We start from the raw sequence: 7,704 nt of genomic DNA, 5'->3' as shown, positions 1-7,704 counted from the left end.
TTCTTTCGTCTTTCTCTTTTCTTCCTTTCCCTTTATAAGAGGAAGTTTTATTCTAAATTATTTACCTTGATAATTTCAGAAAGAGAAACAGATTAGCTCAGTCCAACATGATTGGCAGTGGGCAAAATCTAGTGAAGCAAGTGTTCTGATTGCTAAGGATTTAATTTGGGTGCTTTTAATACTTAGCCATCTTTAACACTTCAAACTTAATCCAGAAGAAATGCATCATTCCCCTCCCTTTCACTTTAATACCCCATCTACCTGATATGGGAAACAAAGGCAGAAGAGAAATTATTATATTTCCTTACTACCTACAGACCATTGACAAGTCCTTGAAATAGGCAGAGTGACAGACTGCCTCGATGTTAATACTTTGCTAAGGGCAAAAGACAACCCTAGCCTGACTCCCAGGATCCTATAAGTCTACTTTAACATATAAAAATTCCTTTGGAAACTTCCTTTATCTCTAAACCCCGCAAGATATGTGTTGGCAATCATCCCCCAAGCATATGGCCCACCAATATACATCTGAAGGGTCTCATGACTAAGGTTTTATTAGATGGTAATAAATGACCTTTTCCCAACAATAGCTAGCCCCCTCCAGGTCCTGGAAGCCTTGCTTCTAAAATTCCTTAGAAACTTACACTATCCCTAACCCCCTCCCAACTTGAAAGTATATAATGGGCCGTTCCTCATGACCCCAGTGCAGCTCTTCCTGCCCACAGGTCCTGTCCCCGTGCTTTCTTTCATAAAACCTCCTTTTTGCACCAAAGACGTCTCACGAATTCTTTCTTGGCCATCGGCTTTGAACCCTAACATCTTTCCTACATCACTACCTCACTTTAATATGGAAATATCTTCATTAAATATGATCCTCAGAGGAACAGGTTCCCTGGAGTACAGCCATGAGGACAGTGCACAAAAAGGGAAACTCGAAAGAAAACTCTGTATGTTAATTTACTAATCTAAGGAAACAATACCTTCCAATGTATTAAGAAATAAACTCAGTTACAAATGCACTAATAGGTCAATGTGAAGAGGTCTGGTAACTGCAAATGGCCAGCTATTTACAAGCCACACAAGCCACAACGGTGCACCTAGCCTAGCGTTGGCCCTCAGAAGCCAGAAGTGTTCTCTCCACTGTAGGCCACATACAAAAATCCATCTTCATCTTATTCCTTCTCATAAAGCTGTCCCGTAGTTAGGCTGGACTGTGGGACTGTCTTATCCACCAACAGGAAGATTGCCTTTTCAGAAGGAAGCTGGATCCTTTTCCTGATGATCCACGTGAACTGAGCCACAGTGATGTCAGATCGAACCAGATACTTCCGTTTGTCAGTGTCGGCAATCTGAGAGCCTGAGACTTTTTCCACAACCACTGGAACCCGGTTGGGATATTTCACTCAGATCTTTGCAGATTCCAGCATCTGTATTTCAGCGAGTGGTCCTCCTTGAAGGTTCATGTCATGGTGGCAGCAGTGGGGAAGGGATGCAGCCAGCTGTCGGAGCCTTGGAGCTCAGCGCACCAACCACTGTATTTTTTCTATATAGTTCAAACATCTCATAATTTAAAAGTGTGTATAAATGCTATATAATTAGCAAGGAGAGGCCCATCAAGCCTATGATAAAATGCTCCTTCATGTCTCCCAGCTGCTTTTGGCTCCAGATATACATGCAGACTTGATAGTAGAGAATAAAGTCAGTCCTCTGCTCCATTTCTCTTCTGCCTAATTCCAGCCATTTGACCAAAAAGTTTTTATAGTCCTTGATTTTGGTATTCTCCATAGAATAATTAAAAAATTCTTGCATCAAGCCCAGCACCAACACTTTTAAGAATGATTACACAGTCTTTTATTATTTCTCTATTATTTATGCAAAGCAATGAAGTGCTAATGTGTTTGATAGCAGTTAATGGATAAAGAGTTAGATGGGGAGCTTCTGGAAGTGTATATTAATTTTTCTTATAAATTATTATAAAAATAATCACCCTTTATTAGCCTTTAGTACTGTTAAGTTGCATTTTCCTGGAACACAAATTTGACCTGCAACATGAACTACTAAACAGAGATGGCACTTCACTAACCTGGGCAGAACCTAAGGAAAGGCAAGAACAGCAAGACCTTGCACACAGTAGAACAGGGAGTTTTATGCAAAGTCAGAAAGCTCTCTAGTTCATCAGTCAGCTTCCTCTACTAGCTAACTCATCATGCCTCTGATTCAAGATGGCACACAATGCCTGGTGAGGTACAGTTTTAGAAAATATTTTTAGAGGTGTCTGTGTTCTTAGGTAGAGAAAGTAACTGATCCAGGAGCAGAGTTTCATTATTGTGAAAGGAATCCTTTGAATGCTGCTCCCCAACTTAGTTATGCAAATATCAGGGTCATTGGCATCCTTTCTCTTGAAGAAGGGACTTCCGGGGAAAGAGAACAGAGACCTCCACCACCCACTTTTTCTTAGAATTAAAGTCCAGTAGCCTATCAGTGTCAACCATGTGGTCCTGCCCTTTGGTAGAATAGGACACCACAGTTTCTCAAAAGGATGGCACTGAGAGGGAAGGGTGAGTTTAAGTTGGTGACCTGAACTAAACACAAATTTCCAATGGCTGGATTCCCTGTGAGATCCAGGTCTCCTGGCATTGTGTTGAATATGTGAATGCAAGTCAACAAAACTCTGATCCTGGAGGCCAAGCATGGGACTCTGGGCTAATGAAGACAGGCAAGCATCCATCAGCCTGCACAAGACCAACACTGAAGTGTGATGCTGTGTGGCAGGGACAAGACTATTAAAGTAGTGATCTAATCAGATTTCAAGTTCTTTATTTTTGAGGTTTGACAGGGTGGATCCTTTTGTATCAAGAAAGCCCCTGAAAGTCTTGGACAGTTTAGGGGGAAGTGCCCATAGAGGAGATCTTGGGAAAGAACATATGAGAATTTGAGTAAATCATTGGAAAAATGAAAGATTTAAGACCATGTTGTTCCCTAAGCTAGAAAAGTGTGTCTTACAAGTAACATATATGCCATTTCAGCTCAAGAATCTACCACTGAGTGCAACTTCCTTCTGTGTCCCATATTTAAATTCTCAAGTGAGTGAATACAATTACCTTGCCCAGGTCAGGTGTCTATTTTTAGGCCATACAGCTAGGACCTCAGGAGGAGAAGGGCCAATCAGAAGGGTAAGTAGGGAGGTATTGACAAAAATGTCAGTATGGATATAAGAAAAGAGGCTATGTTGCTTAGAAGAACACAGACTTTGGGCTAGAAAGACATGAGTTTAAATGCAGGAGAGGTCACTTATAAGCTGAATCACCTGAGGAAAATGAACCTCTCTGACCTCAACTCCCCCATCTGTAAATTGGGCATAATAATACCAATCTAATAAAGTAGTTGTGAATACTAAATAAGGTAAAGGTATAAAATGCCTTGTATGGTTTTTGGCGCATAGACTATTCTCAGGAAAAGGTCAATGTTATTCTTAACTCTGCTAACAAAGAGTGCCTCGTACAACTCTAGGGTATTATTCTCTGAGGTTTGTAAATGCTTTGAGATTCTTTGGGAAAATGGACTATATTGGGAAGAAATTTCATTTGAAATTTTGTTTATTTGTTTCGTGTTTCTGGTTCAATGGGTCATTGAGATAAGACCAGGGAAGACTATAATATTTTTTTCTGGCTGTTTTTCCTGTGATAGCAAGTGCATTAGTCAGAACTCTTATGGTTGCAAATGAAAAAAAAAAATCCAACTGGCTTAAGGCAAAAAAGGAAATTTCCTGACTCATGTAAATGAAAAAGTGTAGGGTATGGTAGCTTTAAGATTATTTGGACCCATGTACACACAAAATGAAGCCAGGAATCTTTTGATTCTGCTTTCCTCTGTATGCCTGCATTGTCTGAAGTGGTAGCAAAGATTCCAAAAACAACTTAGGCTTGCATTCTATCCATTGGAGAGAGAATATCTCTTTCTTTTCATTCTTTCTTTTTTTTTTTTTTTAAGATTTATTTATTTGAGAGAGAGAGTTGGGTGAGGGAGGGGCAGAGGGAGAGAGAGAATCTCAAGCAGTGTCCCTGCTGAGTGCAGAGCCCCACATGGGGCTCGATCTCATGACCCCTGAGATCCGACCTGAGCCGGAATCACGAGTCTGATGCTTAACTGACTGGGTCACCCAGGAGACCCAGTAATATCTCCTTCTTAACAGTTCTAGCCCAAAACTGGAGTAAGACTCTCATTGACCCAAGCTAGGTCACATATCCATCTCTGAATAAATCATGAGGGCAGGAGATGCAGTATTCGGACTGGCCAGGTTTGGGTCATATATTCATCACTTAGAGCGTGGGATGGGAGTGGGGGTCAGCTCTACCTGAAGCATAAGGAGGGTTGGTAGGGAGCCTCAAAAGTATTATTGTATAGTACTGTATTGTTTGTATTGTCTAGTACATTTTTACTAAAAGAAGGAGGATGGGGATGGTATGTTGGAGAGGAAAACAAACAGCCCTTACAGAAGGAACTGCAGCTGTGGAGGGAAATTAGAACAAAATGACTACCCTCTGTTTTTTGCGGCTACAAATTATATATCTACCTCACAGTATCCACTGAAATATATTTTCTAATCCTATTTGAAAGAAATTATGTAAGTCTGACCAATAATGTGTTCTTGGATGACAAAAATGAGGCCAATTTTATGAAGATTGACTTATCAGAAGTTGCAGATAAATTACTTAAGAGTAGTTTCACTCTTATCTAGATGACTTGCGTGTGACCACTACCCTAATCAGCTCATCCTATAACAAAGGAAATTGCCATCTGTCACTTTGCTTGTATGAAATATTTCTGGAGGTGGCTTGCCAACTTCAGCCAGAATTATAGAACTAATGAGTTTTTAGCTACCATATGCACAGAGTGTAATAATAGCAGGTTCTAGGCAAATGTTGTCTACTTGCTTCTGGGAGTGCTTTCCCTCCATGATAGGAGCAGATGCCCGAGGCTCTATTAAGAATTCTGTTTTCTTCATAAATCTGTACAGTGACATGGAGTCCTCATATTCTAGCGAAGTGATTTTTATATGGAAAACATACCCTTGTTACTCTGTTTCTCTTGGGGTTTTAACTTCTGTTATAGAGAGACTGGCCCTTATTATATCAGAATTGAGTACCAGAAGCCTTTTAGAAAATTTGGCCAGTTTTAAATTTCTAATAGGTCTTCTGCTCTGTTGATGGCTTACCGATTTATGTGAAAGCAAACAAGATTTTAATTTCCTAATACTTCTTCCTCCTTCTATTAAAATGACTATTTGGGAGCACCAGGATGGCTCAGTTGATTAAGCGTCCGACATTTGATTTTGGCTCAGGTCATAATCTCAGTGTTGTGAGATCAAGTCCCACGTCAGGCTCTGTGCTAGGCGTGGAGCCTGCTTAAAATTCTCTCTCTTGGGGTGCCTGGGTGGCTCATTCAGTTAAGTGTCTGCCTTCAGCTCAGGTCATGATCTCAGGATCCTGGGATGGAGCCCCGCGTCAGACTCTCTGCTCAGCGGGGAATCTACCTCTCCCTCTCCCTCTGTGCTCTCTCTCTCCCTCTGTGCTCTGTCTCTCTCACTCTTGCTCTCTATCAGGTAAATAAATAAAATCTTAAAAAAAAATTCTCTGTCTCCTCTCCCTCTGAGCCCCCCCACTTGTGTGCATGTGCTCTCTCTCTCTCTCTAAAAAAATTTTTTTTAAAAATTAAAAAATAAAATAAAATGACTATGTGTACCTAGCCCTGTGCCTTGTGCATAATTACTGTAACAGTCAGGTTAGGTTAGATTCTGTGGTTGCAACAAATGACCCCAGATTTTGGTAGCCTATAGTAACAAAAGTTTATTTCTTATTCTTTTTTTTTTTTTTTTAAGATTTTGTTTATTTGACTGAGAGAGAGCAGCGAGAGAGGGAACACAAGCAGGGGGAGTGGGAGAGGGAGAAGCAGGCTTCCCGCCGAGCAGGGAGCCCGATGCGGGGCTCGATCCAGGGACCCTGGGATCATGACCTGAGCCGAAGGCAGACGCTTAACCAACTGAGCCACCCAGGCGCCCCCAGTTTATTTCTTATTCTCACTGCATGTTCCAACATTTTCCATAGATGACCATGCCATTTATTTCCTTGGGGCTGTAGTATGTGGAACTCAACCAATGGAAATCCATAAGTTCTCATGGGGAGACTATTGGGGAAGGGGAGTATGAGTGAGTGGGTGAGTATCTTATAAGTTTATAAGTTAGGATGCTTTATTTCTTAAAACTAATACCAGAAAACCCAGCTTTATTCATTGACAATGCCTAGAAACAACTATACTCCAGTATGTACATAAACAGTTTTATACACACATATACACACAGGAATTTTTGTCATTGTTTTATAGAAATGAGACTATATTACATATACTTTTGCTCTTTTCACTCAACATCTTTAATAAATTTACTTTCAGAAAAATCATTTCATTCTTTGTCTTTGGGCAAACCTTTTTAAAAGTACCTTTATGAGCCTTCATTAGAAACTAATGTCTTAAAATGTGTTCAGAGGGCTTTTTCTACAGTTTGACGGTGGTGTCCTCTCAGTTATCCAAGCCCTCATGATCAGGTTTGGGGTTGTACTTCTCCCTCCTGCTGTCTGCTTTTCATACCTTTCTCCATTCATTAGCACCTCCACCAGAGGAGGGCAAGAAAATGGAAAAGAGGTGAAGCATTACTCAAAAATACACAGATCAATGGAACAAGAAGGCCCAGAAGCGAAATCTTAACAGTCATTTTTACTTGTGTTAGGGATAGCTGGAAGACATTCTGGTGGCTAATTTTTATCAAGTCATCTGTGGATTTGAAAGGAGGAATGTAACTAACTACCTAGTCTTGATTTTTAGGACTTGTGCCATTTCTAGATAATCATGACAAAGAGTGGTCCTTTAGTAAATGTTGGAAGAATCCATCCAATGAACAAACATTTATTAAGCACCTACCATGTGCTGGGAATCATGCCAGGCAGGCTCAGAATGAATGAACAACTCAGATTTTTCCTTTTGTCCTACCAAGTGGATCTGCTAGTCTAGGGCATTCCTGTTGAAGGTTAGAAGGGAGAGGTGAAGAAAGTGGAGAAAAAATGTATCTGTTCTGCATTAGTTTCCTAGGGCTGCCATAACAAGGTAACCACAAACTGGGTGGCTTAAAATAATAAAAGTTTATTGTCTCCCTAGTTCTGGAAGTTAAATGTCTAAAATCAAGGTGTTGGGGCAGGGCCACATTCCCTCTGAACTCTGTAGGAGAATCATTTCTTGCCTCTTCCTAGCTTCTGCTGGTTTGCTGGCAGTCTTTGGCATTCCTTGTCCTGCAGCTGCCTGTCCCCAATATATATCTGTACAGTCACTTGGTGTTATCTCTGTGTGTCTCTGTCTTCACATGGCCTTCTTAAAAGGACACTGGTCATATTGGATTAAGGGCCCACTCTATTTCAGTATGAAGTAACTAATTACATCTGCAATGACCCTATTTCTAAAGAAGTTCACATTCTGTGGGGCGCCTGGTTGGCTCATTAAGCATCTGCCTTCGGCTCAGGTCATGATCCCAGGGTCCTGGGATCGAGCCCCGCATCAGGCTCCCTGCTTAGCAGGGAGCCTGCTTCTCCCTCTCCCACTCCCCCTGCTTGTGTTCCCTCTCTCGCTGTGTCTCTCTCTGTCAAATAAATAAATAAAATC

General features: G+C 41.0%; 1 pseudogene; it reads right to left on the bottom strand.

Moving 5' to 3' along the window:
- Positions 1-1,059: 1,059 nt before the first annotated feature.
- On the bottom strand, positions 1,060-1,468 carry LOC118519692 (gamma-aminobutyric acid receptor-associated protein-like 2 pseudogene; annotated as a pseudogene).
- Between the last annotated feature and the right edge of the window lie 6,236 nt (positions 1,469-7,704).

This window comes from Halichoerus grypus, chromosome 4, assembly GCF_964656455.1.
Source record: "Halichoerus grypus chromosome 4, mHalGry1.hap1.1, whole genome shotgun sequence".
NCBI classification, from domain to species: Eukaryota; Metazoa; Chordata; class Mammalia; order Carnivora; family Phocidae; genus Halichoerus; species Halichoerus grypus.
This window is presented reverse-complemented; position numbering and strand designations above follow the sequence as displayed.